The sequence below is a fragment of the Apostichopus japonicus genome, chromosome 7, assembly GCF_037975245.1.
Source record: "Apostichopus japonicus isolate 1M-3 chromosome 7, ASM3797524v1, whole genome shotgun sequence".
In the NCBI taxonomy this organism is placed as follows: domain Eukaryota; kingdom Metazoa; phylum Echinodermata; class Holothuroidea; order Aspidochirotida; family Stichopodidae; genus Apostichopus; species Apostichopus japonicus.
The window spans coordinates 7,914,379-7,935,749 of NC_092567.1; the positions used below are offsets into that span (position 1 = coordinate 7,914,379).

The 21,371-nt window shown below is 35.2% G+C and overlaps 2 protein-coding genes across 8 annotated transcripts in view; one reads left to right on the plus strand and one right to left on the minus strand.

Annotated features, from left to right (window-relative positions):
• The window catches only part of LOC139970030 (uncharacterized), a 407,172-nt gene that overhangs the window by 150,476 nt on the left and 235,325 nt on the right, over positions 1-21,371 (plus strand). For 3 of the 6 annotated variants that reach the window (XM_071975588.1, XM_071975587.1, XM_071975589.1), the window contains exons 1-2: positions 6,093-6,714; positions 19,230-19,301. The exons of 1 other annotated variant lie outside the window; for it this stretch is intronic. The gene's annotated coding sequence lies outside the window, so the exon portion shown is untranslated. Of the gene's footprint in view, positions 1-6,092; positions 6,715-19,229; positions 19,302-21,371 lie in introns of those variants that run through there. 2 more of the 6 variants (XM_071975590.1, XM_071975592.1) reach the window with 1 other exon arrangement.
• Positions 1-21,371, minus strand: part of LOC139970086 (uncharacterized) — a 343,535-nt gene that overhangs the window by 123,052 nt on the left and 199,112 nt on the right. The window lies entirely within an intron of this gene.

Below are 21,371 nucleotides of genomic sequence, written 5' to 3' on the forward strand. Positions count from 1 at the left end.
GTTTATGATATACCGCCAGCTGACAGGTTGTGACAATTCATCCTAAGCAAGCGATAGTATCAGATTGATACAAAGTTCAGTGATGGGGTAATGATTGTTCCTTGTTTTAGGTGTTTAATTAGTCAAAGTACTGATAATAATCAATAATTTAATATACAAATAAAACAGAACACACATCGAAGTTCAAAATAGGAAATGGAAGTGGGGGGGGGGTGGCTGTAAATCTAATCACACTAGCATATATGACGCCGTGATCAATTGTTGGTGCATAAGATATGCATCACCCATAGAAATTGAAGTAGGGAGAATAACGTCATGCCACATATACTGAAGCCACCCATTTAACTGGTGGAGCTTTGCTTGTACGGCAAGACAGTAACGGAGCGTAATACAAACACTACGTCTTTGAAATAACTAAAGTGATAAAGTTGACATTAATCACTCGAAATGGTGATTTCGTCTGCTGCACTTGGGTGCCAAAATCGTGAAAAATGTAGCAGTGGACTGTAGTTTCACAGGTAATTCTTAGGAAGCAATAGTAGAAGCAATTACATAGGAATATAATTACTTTACTAGTGTCGTCCAGCTGCTGTATTGTTATTCACTGGACCCTGGATATAGTTAGCCTAGCCCCTAGACCGGCTGTCCTTTTGAATGCGATATGACTAAAAGCCTAGTGAAAAAAATTATCACCACCTCATTTTACTTAAAAAATGTATACCTTACGATAGATCCACATGCTATAATAACATGGGATGACGGTTATGATATCATGGGCGTATCACTAACATTTCAGTACTAGGAAATAGGCTTAGCCTAACTTATGTTTATGTACGTAGCCTTGCCCCTTGGTGGGATATGTAATCTTGCATAAACTACTACCCAATTTGTAACATTATTTCTCAGACCTGCATGCACAGACTAATATGGAAGTATTACACAAATTAAGTTGCGGAAGGGGGGAGGGTGGGGAGGGTTACATTTTCAAGGGACAACTATGACAATATCTGAGTGGAGCACTAAAATAATGCAAGCAAGAAAATGTTTGCCATGTGCCTGTTAAATGAAATTACACTTCCAGATATTAAAAGTTGCACAAAACACTCCACTTATTCAAGTCATTAGAGGCGATACAAAAAATCAGACTTGATTCTTAAGTCAGGAGTATAGTACTTACCAGTCTGGTCGCCATAACAGGTCTCTGTTTTGCAAAGTACACCTACTCTTTCACAAAAAAACGGGTAAAATCAAATTCAATTTCAAAGTCGAATGCACAATGTATGTATATGCAGACGTACAAATGATCTGGCTTTTTGCAGTATAACGCAAAGCGCCCTCATTATTTTCAAGACTTCACTACTTAAACACACGGCGATGCAATGACTTACTGATTTTGTTGGCATCCAAATGGACATTATAGTAATGTTTGCCTTGTTGGAGTCATATTATATCGTTGAAAATTCGTTGAAATACTTGGGGTGTTTTTTTTTCTTCAGTAAAGTGTATTTTTCTTGTAATTGCCTATACATTTGTTTTAAAAAGTAATGTGAAAAATAAGAACATGTTGTCGGGACGGGTGTTATTTAAAGAGAAAATTCAAAAAAATGATGTCAAATATATAAAATTTTAGAAGAGAGGGGTAGAGTTGGTGGTATCAGGAGAGAGTTGTAGGGTGAAGTACTTCATTCAGTGACAATTGAAGAAAGAGCCATTGATATGAATAGGTTATTACTTAAATATGACTACTTGCCTGTTTATATTATACATGTTATTTGTTTTTTTGGGGAGGGGGGTGGGAGGTAAGGGAGGTGTGAAATAGTTACAAAAATTTAGAATGTTAAAGAAAATGTTAAATGTTAAAGAAAGAAAATGTATTAAATGGTGGACGGCATTCAGATAGTGTTGTCATTGGTTGGGGTATAGGAAGGTAGTAGGGAGTTAAGTAGTCACGCGATATCAATTAAAGAAAGTATGATACATTCAGCTGATTATATGAATATGACTGATTATATGAATATGACTACCTGTATATTAATTATTATTATGCATATTAATTAATTAGTATATGAATATGACTGATTTTATGAATATGACTACTTGTATATTAATATTACATGTGTAGGGTCTGTGGTAGTGTGAAATAGACATACAATGTCAAACAACGTAAATATATGATATATGACAAACGTTAACTATTTAATCGTCACAAACTCTCAGTCTAAATTACTAACGATGATATAGAGTCAAGCAGTCACGTGATATAAATTAAAGAAAGTATACAACAGATACATTCAGCTGATTAAATAAATATGACTACTTGTCAATATTAGATGTGTAGGTTCTGTGGTAGTGTGAAATAGACATACAATGTCAACGTAAATGTCTGAAATATGACAACCGTTAAATATCTAATCGTCACAATCTATCAGTCTAAACTACTAACGATGATATAGTATCAGTCATATACATTATGCACGATACGCAGATGTTAATAAGAATATTATACATTTTGTTTTTGTAGTATTTTGCTTTTCTATATCCAAATAAATACACAAATTGTTTTACGTCATATTATTATTATTTTTTGTATGAATTAATGGATTGATTTCATCTTTTAAATTCTATTATATAATTACAACTATTTATATTTTCGACAAAAAATAGTTATCCCTGATTAATTTTGGAAAAGTTTCTAATCATCATAATCATTTTATTCCCGGCTACGAAGATCTTTTAATTTGACCCCCCAAAAAAGAAGGAAAAACATTAATCTTTATAATCTAATCCTTTAATGAAGAAATTGTGATGTGATGAACTTGGACAGATGTGCAGTTACTGAAATTACGTTAACGGTTATTTTTCAAATGATATAGGTCCCCAGAAAAAAAAAATAAATACACGTTTGGCCACGTATGTAAGTTGGAACGTGCATCTAATTATGTTACTGGAATTCACCATTATATGTTAGTATATAGTAGTTTTGTCATTATTATTCAAATCATTTAGGAAAAGAAAAAGACCATAGTCATCGCCTGGCACAGTGTTTGCAAATACAAAGATTCAGTAAAAATGTTTAGCACTGTGGACGCTGCTTGACTTAAAATATTTCAATATAAGCAGTGTTTTGTTAATTATTGGAGAAACAGAGAAATAAAACAAAAGGGTTGTTAGCATCCATTCAATTATCAATAAAAAATGTTAACTCAATCTGACAATAGTAATCCGTAGGCCATGTTGGAACCAACCGTCAGAGAACAAATGAGTACTGGATACCAGGTTCAATACACCGCCTGCAGGTTTGTAGGTAAAGCTACGCTTCTAAGGCGAGAGGTTCGAAACCGGTAAAGAAGTTTTTAATTCCACTGTTGGCAACTGCCACCTGTATCGAGCAATACTAGTTGTCACTCTCGGTAAGCACGTCATACCCCCACAACAGTGGCGTAGCCAGACTTTTCCATCTGGGGGGGGCAAAGGGGGGGGGCGAAGGGTCTGATTGGTGGGGCAGACTAAGCTAGTACAAAATACATACCAAACAGTTTGCATGACAAACTGTGGCAAATCGGGTATTGTGTCAGCAATGTAGGGTACAGATGGTCACTCTAGTTAGCTGACGTTTTATGTTATTTCCACATAGGTATTATTAACGATAAAACTGATCACTGAAAAAGTCATCGATAATTCTCTTTAAAAATCTGAATAGACTATGCTCTTTCTGTCAGTATTCAAAGATGATCAGCATGATATCTGACTTGCCTGGGAGTGTAACCCCCCCCCCCCCACAATCAACAAAAGATGTTATCATTCCCCCTGCGGGCCCATCTTTTGCACTTTCTAGGGCTCACTCAAACAGTCTAGCGAATGTTAATTCGCCTATTCTGATGACTGTCTGCGAACTTATCGACGAATTTTGCGCCCTATTACAGACTCAGCCTCAGCTAAGGTGACCATATTTTCGTGACTGAAATCGGGGACATTTATTGCGTGACTGATATGGGGGAGGGGTTAAAGGGAGGGGCTGTCCCCCTCCCCTTTAAGAAATTTTCAAGTGCCTAAGGTGCTTAGATGTAAAATGGTGATACTTTGAAGCACTTTTTAAATCAATTTTATTTTCAAAAATGTAGCTTTTATTTAAATGAAATCCACTTACTTTACGTGGTTCTTTGAATGCTTGTGATTTGCTCATGCTCACACTATAAGTGTCGTTGTGTCGCCGTAGTTGCCATTTATACGGTCGAAAGAGTGCTAGGCTAGATCGATCTAGCATATTTTTAACAGTGTTTCCACTTTACACTGGCCCACCTGAAATACTGGTTATAAGTTCCGTTCTGCGACTGCACACTTGACTAAATTTTGTTTTTACAATTCTTTTACTAATAATGTGGGATATTTTCGAAATTCCTGAACATTTTGACGAATCGGGGACATTTTCGGGGACACTTGTTCATCGGGGACAACACACTGTAATCGGGGACTGTCCCCGAAAATCGGGGACGTCTGGTCACCTCGGGCCTATGAGCTCACTACGGAAACACACACGTATATAGACTACTAGGCTGTTATGTGTTGAATGTACCTAACCCAAGAAACACATCGCGATTGGTCGCGTAGGCGTAGCAAAACATGTTGTTAAAAACCATGGTAATATGCACATAGGCCCAGCAACATATTTAGTGTACATCCGAGAATGGTAATACTGCTATAATTCACACGGCTTATTATATACGCAGAAAATAACGTAATATTTAGTCGATGCAAAATAAAAGTGAATTGGCTGGATTCAAGCGCACAATCTGTTTATGACTACGAATGTAACCTTTATATCGATTGACCTTAAATATCCGCCTTTTCTTTGAAATCGCGCTCAGACAGCACTTACGTAGCTAAATTACTTCCTTCTCGAGAGTACGTAAACAATGTGATAAGGCAAGAAGGGAAGCGTTCAGATTGACCTCAAAATGAAAGTAACTATTAAGTATACAGTTCCATTACGTTTTTCAAATAACATCACGGGTTACACAATGAAATGCTCACTTGCGTTAGAATAGCGACAAGATGTTAATTTCAGATTTTGCATTTGGATAACTTACCTTAAAATTATGTTTGCTTTATCTGTTAAATTGTTGTCTGTTTAACTAATATGATTTTTATATTTAATTTGATATCAAGAGATCTAGACACTTTTGTTATAGAAAATGATCGTCTGCGTTGAAATATAAACCCATCGACGTCATTAGTTGCAGGCAAACATGATTCCTGAACCGTTGAAAAAAATGTATATCACACTGTGAGTATTAGTCGTAAAGGCAAAGCAAACTTTCAGTACGTTTGGAAACTTCGACAGCACGTAATTGCAAGACTGGGTTTAAGCGCCCACCTTTAAATGATATATTTAAATGATATATCCTTAAAATGTTTGCACAAATCGTAAATGGTACCAAAATTTGAAAATTTCTGAAGCAACGAACCCACAAAATCAACACATTTGCTACAATTGTTGCTAGATCCGGGGATTCTACGACTGTACCAATGAGCTCAACTTATTAATGGATGTACGTTTATTAAGTTTTTTGGTTGCTATATTACTTTTATTGTGATAAAAGTCGACTTGTAAGTTACCACCACAGCTATTCCTATCACGTGATTTTTAGTAAGACTAGAGGTCAGAAATAACAGCAGACTCCAGGCTACATAATTGTAAATATATTTGGTCGCTTTACTGATGTACACTTGCAACAAAATATACTTGATCATTATAAAGAGGGACCTAACACAAACATGTTACGAATTCAGTTCGTAGAAAGGCATGGTATCGTTTATTCAGCTTTGTGTAACGTAACTACGAACAGGGGCGTCGGAAGCTATTTGGGATTGGTACGGCAGATCAGAGTGTGGCCATCTATCATAATTATCGAGGGACGTTTGGGAGGTCAAAGCACGCTTTGATTGCAGGAAATGGCACTTCGCGAGCTTGAAAACAAGACCCCTGCCATGCCAGAGTAGTCACCAATTAGCCTACTTGACGTCATCATTATTTGCCATGGCATCATTTTTTTGCCATTTTTTTTTCATAGTCCTATTTTTTTTTTGCGCCGTGAATATTGGTCCGGCCGTACCGGCTCCGACGCCCCTGACGAATACAGAGAGTTTAGAAGTGTATCATCTTGATATATAATCACTGGTCGACTTAAACTCTTTTCTAAATTCTTAATCCTACTGCATGCTTGTTCAAGTCCACGTCTTTGATTGCCTATGTTACAGGTTATAACATTTGCTAAACAGAATGTTAGCTACTCGAATGATTATTCAGAACTGATCTCAAGATGGTCGGGATTGTCCGGTTTGTATTTTTGAAACTAATAGTGATAATATTGAGAAACCGGATGAATAAAGGTTATTGAATATACTCAGGAAACGATGTGAACATCCCATGTTGTAGTTTAAAGGTACACGCTATATTGCCTGTATTGTCTGTTAACTTGTAAGTTTATTTATAAATGGAATCTTCTCGAAACAGGTAGCAGGGGTTGTAATATTTCGATTCTACAGGAAGTAATGAAGACATGTTTTTTCATTCCATACTGTGTGTATGTGGATTACATTGTATCACATCGTAACAGGAATAAGCATGATGAACCGTTCCGCCATTTTATCATGTCAAATTTTAGAGTCTGGAAAGTTAACGAAATAGGTCCAGGCGAGAAAATCAGAGCAGAGGTAAGATTAATTGACCATCAAGGAGAATAAATTCCATTTCTAGCCAAATTCTATACAAATAAAATAAATCACAGTATTAGACTCCAGAGCGAGATAACGTTAGTCTCTACCGTAAACGTAGGTTTGATTCGTATGACCAATTAACTATAATGATGTTAAATGACCGTGACGTAGTTTGTTCCATATAGTGAAATGAATACATGATATACTTACATGTGTTTTATAACATTTATATTGTGATACAAGCTGAAGCTGATATGAAACTACAATATTGTAAAGTAACTGTATTGTACTATGAATAACACAACATATATTACCTTATTAAGTTAGGGTTATACAAGAAAACTACTGCATTGGGCCTTTTGTGCTTGTAATTTATTGCATTGTACATACAACCCGTGACTATGTGACATTGTACTGTAATTAGAGAAGTAATAAGTATACTTTAATTAAGAGTTGAACGTTAGTGCAGTCGGTTACGTGTTTAGACGCACGTTTAGTGTAACTCGTATAGTGTTATAGAGGATTATTTTCATCCGATAACCAAACATGTCTCTAGTATCAGACTCAGTATGTACCTGACTTTTTTACTGTCCGTCCTGTATTTGGTATTGTCCCACATCTGATGAGGACACTTGTCTTGTTCCTATACCAACATATGCTGGACATGTAAATTTGTATTAAGGTACATACATTTAGAGGCAATAGTACAAGCTGCAGGGGCACTTCTCCGTACAAAATTACAATGCCCCCCCCCCGAGTCCCACCATTAAAGCATTAAAACACCATGCACCTTCTCTATTGGTGATTAATTGTGTTGCCCTTCTCTAGAAGACATTGGTGCCCCACCAGTGCCCCCTGAAAAAAAATGGTCCTGACGACATCACTGTTTATGAATCATAGCAACTATGAACTTTCCATTAAACAGTGCAGATTTTGGAAATTTCACAAACAAGTTTCGGCTTTGTTATTATACTAGAATCGTTCACATTCATGTTTCGTAACCAATCAGTGTTCAGGTTTTATCTAGCAAGTCCGAAACAGACATGGTAAATGAATATATTCAACTAGTTCACGACCTTGGTTTTTCCATAAACTAAACGCTTTAATGTCCAATTTCCTCGTTTATTTGGCAAATTTTAGTGATGTTATTAAGCTTATTTTTATTGTACGTTATTACCAGTTGGTGTTAAATAAGCAGATTTTCAACACAAACTGCAGTTTTAAGTATATATATATATATATAAATATATATATATATATATATATATATATATATATATATATATATATATATATATATATATATATATATATATATATATATATATATATATATATATATATATATATATGATTGTAAATACTTTGACAGTGTAAATTATGAGTAGACGTGATACCGTGATACACATATATTAAATTATGTAGGCCTATGAAGTATACTGGCACTAAGATTTAGAGGACAGGAAGTGTAATGCATATAGCATATGGTTCATACAGTTAGAGGACAGATACTGGTATTATAATGTATGTATTCTTTAACATTAGTGGACATCAGGTGTATGTATAATGTAAGCTATGTAGGCCTATGAAGTATACTGGCTCTAAGAGTTAGAAGACAGGAAGTACAGTGTATATAGCATATGGTTCATACAGTTAGAGGACAGATACTGGTATTATAATGTAGGTATTCTTTAACATTAGTGGACATCAGGTGTCTGTATAATGTAAGCTATGTAGGCCTATGAAGTATACTGGCACTAAGAGTTAGAGGACAGGAAGTACAATGTATATAGCATATGGTTCATACAGTTAGATGACAGATACTGGTATTATAATGTATGTATTCTTTAACATTAGTGGACATCAGTTGTATGTATAATGTAAGCTATGTAGGCCTATGAAGTATACTGGCTCTGATAGTTAGAAGACAGGAAGTACAGTGTATATAGCATATGGCGTACACAGTTAGAGGACAGATACTGGTATTATTATGTATGTATTCTTTAACATTAGTGGACATCAGGTGTATGTATAATGTAAGCTATGTAGGCCTATGAAGTATACTGGCTCTAAGAGTTAGAAGACAGGAAGTACAGTGTATATAGCATATGGCGCATACAGTTAGAGGACAGATACTGGTATTATAATGTATGTATTCTTTAACATTAGTGGACATCAGGTGTATGTATAATGTAAGCTATGTAGGCCTATGAAGTATACTGGCTCTAAGAGTTAGAAGACAGGAAGTACAGTGTATATAGCATATGGCGCACACAGTTAGAGGACAGATACTGGTATTATAATGTATGTATTCTTTAACATTAGTGGACATCAGGTGTATGTATAATGTAAGCTATGTAGGCCTATGAAGTATACTGGCTCTAAGAGTTAGAAGACAGGAAGTACAGTGTATATAGCATATGGTTCATACAGTTAGAGGACAGATACTGGTATTATAATGTATGTATTCTTTAACATTAGTGGACATCAGGTGTATGTATAATGTAAGCTATGTAGGCCTATGAAGTATACTGGCACTAAGAGTTAGAGGACAGGAAGTACAATGTATATAGCATATGGTTCATACAGTTAGAGGACAGATACTGGTATTATAATGTATGTATTCTTTAACATTAGTGGACATCAGTTGTATGTATAATGTAAGCTATGTAGGCCTATGAAGTATACTGGCTCTAAGAGTTAGAAGACAGGAAGTACAGTGTATACAACATATGGTTCATACAGTTAGAGGACAGATACTGGTATTATAATGTATGTATTCTTTAACATTAGTGGACATCAGGTGTCTGTATAATGTACTTTATGTAGGCCTATGAAGTATACTGGCACTAAGGGTTAGAGGACAGGAAGTACAATGTATATAGCATATGGTTCATACAGTTAGAGGACAGATACTGGTATTATAATGTATGTATTCTTTAACATTAGTGGACATCAGGTGTATGTATAATGTAAGCTATGTAGGCCTATGAAGTATACTGGCTCTAAGAGTTAGAAGACAGGAAGTACAGTGTATACACCATATGGCGCATACAGTTAGAGGACAGATACTGGTATTATTATGTATGTATTCTTTAACATTAGTGGACATCAGGTGTATGTATAATGTAAGCTATGTAGGCCTATGAAGTATACTGGCTCTAAGAGTTAGAAGACAGGAAGTACAGTGTATATAGCATATGGTTCATACAGTTAGAGGACAGATACTGGTATTATAATGTATGTATTCTTTAACATTAGTGGACATCAGGTGTATGTATAATGTAAGCTATGTAGGCCTATGAAGTATACTGGCTCTAAGAGTTAGAAGACAGGAAGTACAGTGTTTATAGCATATGGTTCATACAGTTAGAGGACAGATACTGGTATTATAATGTATGTATTCTTTAACATTAGTGGACATCAGGTGTATGTATAATGTAAGCTATGTAGGCCAATGAAGTATACTGGCACTAAGAGTTAGAGGACAGGAAGTACAATGTATATAGCATATGGTTCATACAGTTAGAGGACAGATACTGGTATTATAATGTATGTATTCTTTAACATTAGTGGACATCAGTTGTATGTATAACGTAAGCTATGTAGGCCTATGAAGTATACTGGCTCTAACAGTTAGAAGACAGGAAGTACAGTGTATACAACATATGGTTCATACAGTTAGAGGACAGATACTGGTATTATAATGTATGTATTCTTTAACATTAGTGGACATCAGGTGTCTGTATAATGTAAGCTATGTAGGCCTATGAAGTATACTGGCACTAAGAGTTAGAAGACAGGAAGTACAATGTATATAGCATATGGTTCATACAGTTAGAGGACAGATACTGGTATTATAATGTATGTATTCTTTAACATTAGTGGACATCAGGTGTATGTATAATGTAAGCTATGTAGGCCTATGAAGTATACTGTTCTAAGAGTTAGAAGACAGGAAGTACAGTGTATATACCATATGGCGCACACAGTTAGAGGACAGATACTGGTATTATAATGTATGTATTCTTTAACATTAGTGGACATCAGGTGTATGTATAATGTAAGCTATGTAGGCCTATGAAGTATACTGGCACTAAGGGTTAGAAGAGAGGAAGTACAGTGTATATAGCATATGGTTCATACAGTTAGAGGACAGATACTGGTATTATAATGTATGTATTCTTTAACATTAGTGGACATCAGGTGTCTGTATAATGTAAGCTTTGTAGGCCTATGAAGTATACTGGCACTAAGAGTTAGAGGACAGGAAGTACAATGTATATAGCATATGGTTCATACAGTTAGAGGACAGATACTGGTATTATAATGTATGTATTCTTTAAAACTAGAAGACATCAGGTGTATGTATAATGTACTTTATGTAGGCCTATTTTGTATACTGGCACATACAGTTAGATGATAGGAAGTGTAATGTATGTAGCATCTGTTGCATACAGTAAGATGACAGATACTTGTATCAAAATGTATGTATTCTTGAACATTAGAGGACATCAGGTGTCTGTATGATATATGTTGTGAAGGCCTATTTAGTATACTGGCATACATAGTTAGAGGACAGGAAGTGTAATTTATGTACCATATGTTAATTCTTTCTGTAGTAAACATTATTCACTTAAATATCACACAATTAAGAGATCTCAGAAAGTCGTTCCATGGATTACTTCCGGTAGTGTTCGTTCTGTAACTACAAAAGCATTTCTTTACAGCTGCACTCCTTCAAACAAGCTTAAATACACCATTTTAAAACAATTTGGCAACCAGTATTCGCGTAGCAAAGAAATCTAACTTTACAAACAATATTCTGTGAATAAATGACTGACCTCAGGAAAACTGGAATGTTATTAAGGAAATCATTGGCAAAACGAAAGGATTCTGCCCGGGTTAATAATTATAAGCTTTTACATATAATGATAATGGAATTGAAAATGACCTATAGGTTGCAAAGTGTATCAATGATAACATCTCTAATATTAATCAAAATCTTGCTGACAAGATTCAATATTTAAAAAAGTAAACAAATAACGAAAAATGTCTGGAAATTTTAAACAATGGAAAGAGTAAAGACATTTATAGCGATAGCTGGATTCGGATCAGAGGTCTGTTTCGAACCCCGTTGTAGACATTAACTTACTTTGCTCTTTTCTCAGATTTCATTTTGTGATGTTCCTATGGGCTGCAACCCCCGCCCAAATTCCTACGCCTATGTCGATATATATATATATATATATATATATATATATATATATATATATATATAACCAAACTTTCCGTGAAATTCGAGGTTGCTAGAGTTGTAGCTATATGACAATATATATATATATCTATATATATATATATATATATATATATATATATATATATATTGTCATATAGCTACAACTCTAGCAACCTCGAATTTCACGGAAAGTTTGGTTAGTGCTGTGACAATTGCTACTAAGTGTAACTTTGCATCATGCATGGGGTAGAAGGTCGAAAAGGGAACACTTAGTATCATCCAATTAACACATATACGTGAATTACAGTAAACAGGGAGTAGTGCTCGACAGCATCATCACGCATAGTAACACGAGCATATATCAATTTGTGGGTGCATGTTATACCGTCAACAAGCTAAAGTACTTCCAATACTGTAGCATATTAGGGTTGCTACACTTGGTACAGGGAAACAAAAATATAGCAACCACTAACGTAGAATATGAGGATTGCTACAATGGGAACAAAACTATAGCTACCACTTATGTAGAATATGAGGATTGCTACACATGATACAGGGAGACTAAAGTATAGCAACTACTAATGTAAAATATTAGGATTGCTATACTCTTGGTACAAAACTACAAATACTTACATAGAATATTAGAATTGCTACAATTGATTCAGGGGAACAAAACTATAACAAATACTATTGTAGCATATTAGGATTACTACACTTGATACAGGGGAACAAAACTATAGCAACTACTAATATAGCATGTAAAGATTGCTGTACTTGATATTGGGGGACAAAACTATAGCAAACAATAATATTAAATATAAAGGTTGCTACACTTGGTACATGGGAACAAAGCAATAGCAACTACTAATGTAACATATTAGGAAATGCTACACTTGATACAGGGGAACAAAACTATAGCTACTACTATTGTAACATATTAGGATTGCTACACTTGGTACATGTGGGGAACAAAAATATAGCAATTACTAATGTTATATATTAGGATTGCTACACTTGATACAGGGGAACAAAACTATAGCTACTACTATTGTAACATATTAGGATTGCTACACTTGATACAGGGGAACAAAACTATAGCTACTACTATTGTAACATATTAGGATTGCTACACTTGGTACAGGGGAACAAAACTACAGCATCTACTAATGTAACATATCAGGAATGCTACACTTGATACAGGGGAACAACAATATAACAACTACTAATGTAGCATATTAGGATTGCTACACTTGGTACAGGAAAACAAAAATATAGCAACTACTAATGTAATATATCAGGATTGCTACACTTGATACAGGGGAACAACAATATAACAACTACTAATGTAGCATATTAGCATTGCAACACTTGGTACAGGAAAACAAAAGTATTGCAACTACTAATGTAACATATTAGGAAACGCTACACTTGGTACAGGGAACAAAACTATAGCAACTTCTATAGCAACTACTAATGTAACATATTAGGAATGCTACACTTGATACAGGGGAACAACAATATAGCAACTACTAATGTAGCATATTAGGATTGCTACACTTGGTACAGGAAAACAAAAATATAGCAACTACTAATGTAATATATCAGGATTGCTACACTTGATACAGGGGAACAAAACTACAGCAACTACTATTGTAACATATTAGGATAGCTAGACTTGGTACATGTGGGGAACAAAACTATGGCAACTACTAATGTTACATATTAGGATTGCTACACTTGGTACAGGGGAACAAAACTATAGCATCTACTAATGTAGCATATAAGGATTGCTTACACTTGGAACAGGGGAACAAAACTATAGCACCTACTAATGTAGCATATTAGGATTTCTTTAGTTGGTTACATATAAACAGCATTTATAATACTTTTAATACTTTTCCATCCTTCCAACACATTGTAAAACTTACAGCGGGTAAAATAGAAAATGAAACCGAATTCAATCAGGCTAGATATTGTTTGGATTTCTCCGGCAAAGGAAATGATCGTGCTAGGAGTATTTCTAATAAATATCTATAAGCAATGTTTGGATTAATAGTTATTGCATCCTTCCGCCAGTTCAACCGCACGCGCATGGTAGACATTATTGACCTCACATTATGATGATATAATGTATGTTATGTATATCTATATATATCGCGTGTGTTAGGACAATATTTTTTGGCGGGTTTGCGCTCTTCACTAAACTATATATATATATATATATATATATATATATATATATATATATATATATATATATATATATATATATATATATATATATATATATATATATATATATATATATATATATATATATATATATATATTTATATATATATATATATATATATATATATATATATATATATATATATATATATATATATATATATATATATATATATGGGTGTGTGTGTGTGTGCTGCATTATGACATACACTCTCAAAAACAACTGAAGCTGTGTGCAGAAATTCATAGTGGTAATTATACACTACGGAGCCGTCTTTTACTTTATTTATGAGAAGATTGGATCAGGCGAATTGAACGTACAAAATGACTAAAGTTATTTTGACTTCATGTATAGGCCCAGTTATAATTAAATATCAGCTCGATCCAATTAGCGCAACGTTGTGTATACAAAATGATTTGCCTAGATGTATAGGTCATAGAATTAAGCTAGTTATAGTAGTATTTTATTGACCTCTCTGTCGTTACAGACCAGTCTAGCAGGCTACAACTCATTTGGTTTTATTGCAGAGTAATAATATAGCGATAGAGTTGTTAACATTAACGCTTGTCCCTCACTACTCAGACACATTGATATTTTTTTTCACACTACATCACTGCCGTAACTTGTAGGCCTATATCAATTATAAAAAATGTTTGGGGCTAAGGAAGTAAAGCCCATTGTAATATGAACGTCGAATACTACTAAATTCCACTTAGTACTGGTTCTTGTCAAAATCACTGTGCATTTGTGTGCCTGAAATCCTTAGTGCATAAGCTTTGTACAATCTCGTGAAGCATATAGCGTATGTATATGAAATAGGTACGTGATCTAACACTGTAGCTACATACCCGTACTTATACGTCCGTCAGTTTCACCCGAGTTCCGTGATTGCACACTAGAGAAATTGTTGCTGAATAAGGAAGTGTATCTCGAAAGTAGCCTACCATAGTAACTGAAATGATAAGTACTAGGCCTTTATATAATACCCCCTGTAATACAAATGTAATAGTCCACCTGTTACTATTCCCAAATACCTCTTAAGCAATCCCCCTAGTAACACATTCTACAGTCCACCACCAGGCCAGCCTAAAGGTCAATAAGTTAGGACCTACTCACCCCTTAGTCTAAACAATCCTACCAAATGCTGAATCTCATCATATTATAGCTGTAAACATTGCATTATATCATATTGTGTTATATCATATATGTATGCACTACACTGCCAGTGGGCTATTGGAATATACACAATAAGTAAGATTCACTCCTCAAATACAGTTCTTTGTGTGAATTATTACCAGCAATTAATTAAGAACTTTACAGTAACATATAGGCTAAGGCTGTATGTATACAATGTAATGTTATTTACAACTATAGAAAAGAGAAACTAGGTGCAAATCAAACTGTGTTTCACACTGTGTGACAACCGTAAAAACTTTAACGAAAATTTGAAATTAAGGATGATAGTAATGCTGAAAAAAAAACCTGATATCACTTGTAAATATGCACAACAAATTGAGACGTTTCACGTTTGGTGGGGAACAATATTGAGCGAGAGTTATATGACAAATGAAGATGCAGAAGCATCTTCCCTGAGTTAGATATTTATGGCAGCCATTCTTGCTCGAATAATATTCTTATGTCAAATACAAAACATGAAAGGGTATTGCTGTCCCTTCCTCCCTCCTTCCTCCTCCCTCCTCCCTCCTCCCTCCTCCCTCCTCCCACCTCCCTCCTCACTCCTCACTCCTCACTCCTCACTCCTCACTCCTCACTCCTCCCTTTTCCCCGTCCCGTCCCCGCCCTCCCCTCTCCCTCTCCTCCCCCTCCCCTAGGTGCCAGTCTTAATGTATATGCCGATGGTTAAAATGTCATGACCCTCGTCGCTAAGCGGTAAGATTATGTGCGGGGTACCAATTAGAAACTACGACTTGATCCGAGGTTAAAAACTTAGCTAGGCAAAGACATCATAGTACCGTGACATGTGATTTTCGTCTAAAGAGAACCGTTATATTAGGTTCAATTTAGCGAGAATCTCATTGGAACAGTACCCATATTCAAAGTGCGTGTCATTACCAGCAAGCGTTACATAAAACAGGCGAATTCGAAAAAGTTTTAACAAGGCTTTCCCGTCATTAGTACGCACATTTAGTAACTGAAGTTTCCCTGCTATAATATATGTAGTATGGCATCTGCCTCAGTTGGATAATTATGAATATAATTGTTATGTTGCTACGTTTACCAAAACAAAAGACTCATATTTGAAAAAAAGTTTTACAAATAAAAGTAAACAGTATATACATGTTACCCAAATACTCAAATCAGGACGTATGGTACATCAGTTATACGACAGGTTTAACACGTTGATCACGGTAATACATGAAGTAGTGGATGTGTTTCTCCAAAAGAGCTTTGTATATCGGATTGATGTCTGCACAATTTGGATATATTTACTGGATTGTAACAGAATTCCGATACTGTCACAGTTACCTTAAATTTACAAAGGCTTGATGTATTGCTATGGCATTGTATGTTCATCAACACTTTCAAAAATATAGTTGGACACAAGCTCTCACTTCCAGGACCATTCGATACCAGAACCAATGATCAAGGATTGAATATAACAATAAAAAGGATTTCCATATTATTGAAACTAGAGGTCATTGAGTCAATGATATTTACACCAATACAAATGCCATCCAATTAAACCCTGATTAGGAAAGTAAATACGGTTAACATATTGTACTAATCAATGAAGGAATTAAGGGAGATGGGTATAGTACAGGACCTGGTGACAAAAATGGCATCCACTACTCACCCTTACACACGCACACAGACACGCTAGAACGCATTGAGTGTCAATTTGTATCCAAGTTGTTCCATCATTTTGGGTGCAGGTGACAAGTGTGTGTATGTGACTTCCATTCGCTGTTGATTTTGAACTATTCTATGTTGTTTGCTTTCTTCTTTGTTTAATAGTTAATATATGGTACTAATCAATGAAGGAACTGAGAAATGTTAGTTAACGTACTCGCCCTCCGTACAGTAAATGGGTCACAGCAATCTACAACTAAAAAATTAAATCTACACTTGCACAAGTACCTAGAAAGTGTATTAAGTCAATATATTGTATTACTCAATAAAGGAATTAAGAAAGGTGGATGGTAGTTTAAACTAAGCTCTGTGTTTGCTTTCTTGTTTGTTCCTCACCACTTCCCCAATTATATTGTAGCGTGACGTATTACGGGGTATAACATCCCCTGACAAGACTTTCGGTAGTGGAGTCTCTCTTTTGTGTTCACCATGCTCATTGACCTGTCTGTATTCTGTGCGTGTAGATTATTATTATTTTAATAGAAATGAATGGAAAATTTCGAGAGTTAGAAATGAAATAAATACAGACATGCACTGCATTTGCACTGTAACGCTTCTGTGAAAACCTATACCTAACATGTCCTCAAGTTCTATTTCGGTGTAGCCGACCTCACAAAAGCTGCATTTTAAATTGATGTTTAGAGGATTGATTCGCATTAAGTAGAAAATCATTACCTTACTAATTATGCAGGTTAGTACCTGCAGCAAAAATAAAGGTTGGATGGCACATTGCATAGATCCGCATGTAAAATGTAGTTTTACCTTCTGAAAAGGTCCCAAATACATGACGTACATGTGAGCATGCGTAGAAGCTGTAAATACGGTGATACGACCATAATCGATGTTAGTGACGATATAGCCATATTGGCCGTTCACTATATTGATATAGCGGGGAAACATTTAAATGTGGCTTAGGCGACGAATGTATTGTATTCAAAGAAAAAGAAAACTATTTTAACGTAAGACTCCAGCTGTACGTTAGAGTTATAACTGACATACTTATGTAAGGTACTAATTTAGAGGGCGAAATTAAACAACCTTCTATCATAAAAGCAAATTATGGTAGCTAAGAAGGAGCATGAGGATAAGGGGAGAGGAGAGTTAAGGAAAGGAAATAACACCGTTATCTCGAGCAAGAAATAACAAATTTCTCAAATAAAAGGTTACACGAGCTTATGCAGCCTTGCTGCTCTTGTTTTAACAATACAGCAACCCGTACACAATCCTACGAACATCTGTTTGTAGTCATTGCATACAACCAATGTATTGTTCATTAATCTTTAGAGTGGTGTGTCATTCGCTATTTTGGCTACTCTATACATATCACGTTTTATGCTAAACACACTCGAATCACAAGCGTCAAGGCGAAGCGTCAAGCAAATGTGATACCGTATCTATAATATCTGTCATTTCAAAACGCACAAGATAATAACGCGGATGCTTTAACATCAAGTTTGTTCACATTTCTTCGAACTTCAATCACCTCCACCGCCAACCCCTACCCTCCTCTCTACCTGCACGAGTCTCCGCTGCAAAAAGGAAAACAAAGTGATTGTATCCTTCTATTGATGGAACCACATCTGACATTTTACCCCTGTCTAACAACCCAACCCCCCCCCCCCTGTTCTCCCGGTAACCATCATTACCTTTTCACACCAAAGTACATTTCTCAAAAATAAAATCAGTTTGCTACCATTTAACGTTATAAAAATTGGTATAGCAAGACATGAACCTTTCTATCAAATTCTCAGCACATTCAAATTTGATACATTCCTTACATATCTTTGTCACTATATTTTCCGATCGACTCGGTTTTGCCTGATGATATCCGGGATAGTCATGGTAATAGAGGTTTACGTGTACTTAGGTGCGTTTTACTGACAAGTGGCAGCTTTTGTACTGCAAGATATGGTACGGAATGCTTAAATTTCTAGAAACTAGTTTAATGCCTTTTTATGTTGGTTGCGCCAATACTTAGGCCAGGTTGACAAACTTTCAACGGCTGAACGAACACAATTACGAACAAGATATCAACATAAAGTAAATCGTTATACTGTTTACAACTTCAATATTGTTAAATAACATAAGAACTACGTTTGGTTTTTCACCAATGTAGGTTGACGCTACTTTCTTTATGGAATCATTTCAACTTTTTCTATCGGTTTACAGATTCCATCGCTTATGCGACAAGTGTTGATCACCCCAGTCTTATTGAAAGTATCTGGCAGAAATATCTAACTCGTAAGTGAAGCAGTTAATGCTATAATAGAAAATGTATTTAGTAAACTAACCACACATATGGAAACGTTATCTTTTCTGCTATGTAATTCTTTTATGATGTGTCTTATGTTTTGGTTTTTGCCCACATCTACTAATTCCTGCTATTAAATACTGTTCATTAGCACCGTCATTTTTCCACGAAAATCCATGTCGGAAAGGAAGTCTTCAAAAGAGGCAAATGTCTTTTTCCAATAGAGAATATTCCCAAAACACCAAATTAATAATATTTTCTAATAATAAGGAATATTATATATATATATATATATATATATATATATATATATATATATATATATATATATATATATATATATATATATATATATATATATATATATATATATATATATATATATATATATAGTTTCGAATGTTGTTTAACATGGTCTCCTTGAATGAAGATACAATGTTACCACTGTTTCTCTAGAGCTGATGTAACTCTCATCTACGCCACTTTAAGCTGCTCATCAGAGCATTAATATCTTATAAAAAAGATGTTTTAGCTCATTCTTTGCATCATAACTATACATATCTTACTAGTTTTGTATTGAAAACCCCCCAAAAAAGCTTTTAATTGTGACCAAATTTGACCTTGAACTGCCCAAAGTATTGGTAAAATGTGACATTTTAGGGCGCTGTTCACAGGCATCGTTGGGCATATGACCCTGAAAATGCAGTTTATTTGTAGTCTTTATGCTAGTGGACCACCCTCTTAATTGTTAAGCACCTGTATGCTAATGTTAAGAACTTGTTGTCATTTGAATTACTCAAATCGGCTTGTGCAAGTATTTTCATACATACTGTATGAACCAAGTGATTTTTGCAATTTTTGGAGTCGTCAATTTGAGTAGATAACACAAAATACACAACTTTTGTTTTGAGTTTTTCAAAATAGGGTTAATACACTCCTGATAAATGGTATTTAAATACAAATTGAAATTTACCCACAGGCCCAAGTTGGACCCCCAATTATAGGGCCAGAAGTGAGATTTCTTAAGTTTGAGGACGCTGTTCGTAAAAAGTACGACACGCTTGACTTTTTTTTTTTGCACTTTTCCCGTACAACTACCACTGGACAGGGATCCTATGCAAATTAAAACTCAAACATGCCTTTGCTTGTGAATATAGGGCACACTCAAAGTAGGGCCAGAAAAGGCCCCTATCTCATTTTCTGCCATTTTAATTACTTGTTACGAAAAATTGAGACCGTACATTTTCCTCAAAATTAGCTAAATTCGAAGACTGGGCACATGTCTTCCACAATATCTGCAATATCAGACATAAAATACTTTAAATTTATGCAAAGATATCTCCAAACTTGACACAAATGTAGGGCTCTTAAAATGCAATCTGGATCGGGTTGCTAGGCGGGGCCGTATCCTAGCAACCAAAAAGTTTTCAAAATTTGTTTTGCCCAATTTCATCCTTTGAGACAAATGGCAAGACACCATATCAATTTCAGGCTAATCTGAGGGGTCGACGTGGAGGCCACTGTTGATTTAGCATGGATTGACCCATATATACTGAAAGCCCATATATTAAAGGAACATGTTAGTGATAAATGGGATCAGTCCTTCCGGTCATATCATTTTTGGTTCCTTGCGTTTTGCAAAGCAAGGAACCTATGCATTCAACTCGGCGTGTATGTGTGCGTGTATGTGACGCATGACTTGTGTACATAATATCTCAATAAGGAAATGATGTATCATGACCAAACTTGGTGGGTGGATAGCCCATAGTGAGAGGAAGAACCAAATGTCCATCGATGTTGGCAGTTATGCTATTGTAATCCAATAGTCGACCTGCATTTGGGCGACCTTTGACCTCAGGTTGACCTCCATTGACCTGTATTAGTTTCTTTTAAATTAAGTTGACTATTTGAATTTTTGTGGCCATATTCCGATCTAAATTGTACATAAGTTGACTCCTCTGCAACCTTTGTGTGCAATGTTATTAGAGATCTTGAAAGGGTTTGTTTGGTTTCGTTAAAATTCTTAATAAGAACAGTTAGGATGATTCTGTGAGTTCTGT